General features: G+C 57.0%; 1 long non-coding RNA gene across 8 annotated transcripts in view; it reads right to left on the reverse strand.

Moving 5' to 3' along the window:
* Positions 1-380, reverse strand: part of LOC104870749 — a 23,356-nt gene extending 22,976 nt beyond the window's left edge. For 7 of the 8 annotated variants that reach the window (XR_004514218.1, XR_004514217.1, XR_002025743.1 and 4 more), the window contains exon 1: positions 256-380. This is a non-coding gene — a long non-coding RNA (uncharacterized LOC104870749). The other variant, XR_002025740.2, reaches the window with a different exon arrangement.
* Between the last annotated feature and the right edge of the window lie 1,573 nt (positions 381-1,953).

The raw sequence follows: 1,953 nt of genomic DNA on the forward strand, positions 1-1,953 counted from the left end.
ACCAGCACTCCACCCCCACCCTCCGCCCGCTCCTCCCTTCCAGCTCCTCCTCCTCACAGTCCAGCGACTTTAATTCTCTTCAAACGCTTCAATCAGCCATCGCCATGGCAACGCCAGCGTCTTCCCGGCCTTCACCCGCCCCTCCTCCTTCTACGCTGACACTGGCGACATCTGACTCCTGGAGGTGCCACTTTGCTCGTGTGTACCCACGTCTCACGCCCCCTGGCAAGGAGGCTCATCTAAGGGACGGCTGACCTGGACCCTGGCCCGCGCTGGGGGTCAGTGTTCTGCTCACTCTGTACCACCGGCCTCTTCCGCCAGGGCCCCAACCGGAAATCCCTCCGCTGCGATACTCCGCCCACCCTCTAGGTGGTGCCCTCCCCGGCTCCCATCAGAAGCTCTCACGGCCTCAGCTGGAAGGACACCTGTCACAGAGTAAAGCACGCACATCTGTGCAAACTCGCCGTGATCCTCCTGCCTCGGCCTCCGTAGTACTGGAATCACAAGCGTATGCACTGCTTCGGGCTCTGCAGCAGTGTCTCTGGTTGACCCCTCAGTTAAGACAAGGAGCAGACTGCAGAGAACCTGGGAATCTATTCCCCAATCTTTGTTTTGTTGATTTCAGAGCAGCCTTTCCCTTCCTGAAGAGGCAACTAAGCAGATCTAACCATGATTCAATAAAGCTCTGTCCACAGAACTGACATCAGCCCACGGAGAGATTTAAACTGTCGATTCCCAGACGCTGCTCCTGCCCGGCGGGTGCTCAGTCCCACGGAAGCGAACGCTCCTCTCCACGTTCCGTGACGCTAATGCCATTATCAGCTCCCGTGGTGTCACGGGTTAATCACACCCACGGCCCCTGCAGTTGAGGGATTTTTCTAAAGAAGGCTTGCAGGACTTTCAAAGCAGCTCCCCTTTCTGCTTTGATGCCATTTCCAGCACCATGGTCTTCCCTTCCCTTTTCTTTTTATGTTTATGAGTCCGCGTTGGTGATGCATCATGATCACATCCCGCGGGGAGCTGGTGCAGGACGGAGCACAGCTTCATTTTTCTTAGGCCTCCACCCCCCACCCCAGGCCGCCCTTTGCGGAGCTGGAATGCAGAGCCAGCGAGCAGGACGGACCCCCGCGTTGGCTGGGAGCAGGGTTGTATCATTCTTCATCGTGCAGAATTCCGTCAGCCATGTGCCTGATTACAGCATCGCTTAAAAGAATCATATCTCCTGCTGTCATCAAAGCAGCCAGAAGAGAAGATTTCAGACGCTCTGACACAAACGGACATAAGAAGTGTCTGCCGTGGTGGCCAAGCCACGCACCCACGCCAGTCCGCACACTACGCGTCTGTGCACCGGATTGGCGTGCTGTGCCCCTACACACAGCGCGGTTATCTGTCAAAAAAAATCAACGTCAACGTGAGTTTCAAAATACCATGGAAGGACTGAGTGTGTTCTTCAGCACCATGATGAGATTTTCACAGAGCGGGCGCGCAGGCTGGGTGAGTTTATAGCCGGGGCTATGTGAGCCGCCTGTGCTGTTCTCGTGGGTGCTATATGGCTTCCAGGTGGGAATTCTGCGGCTCAGGTGCTTGTGCGCACATGCACGCGTGCACACACACACACGCACACACACACTCACACTCGCACTGAGACAGGCAAAGCTGCCTCTGAATGCCCACGCGTCCTTCCCAGAACTATTAGAGCTCAGACTCTGCCCTGCCTGATTGGCTCTGATGAGCAAGCAGCAGCATCTCCTGGGTAGGAAAGGGAGCCGGACAGGGAGCATTAGCAGACTTCCTGCACCAGGAGGTTCCGGAGAGCCAGAGCCGGGTTCCAAGGGACATCACATGCCCAGTCCTGAGAACTGGGCTGAGGGCAACCAAAGCCAGAGGCTGGAGCTGCCTGACCCAAGCTCACAGGTGTGGGCCCGTGCCAGGGATATGAGCAGAGCCTGCCCC

Source organism: Fukomys damarensis, unplaced genomic scaffold (genome assembly GCF_012274545.1).
Source record: "Fukomys damarensis isolate Sample0158 unplaced genomic scaffold, DMR_v1.0_HiC HiC_scaffold_24, whole genome shotgun sequence".
Lineage (NCBI taxonomy): Eukaryota > Metazoa > Chordata > Mammalia > Rodentia > Bathyergidae > Fukomys > Fukomys damarensis.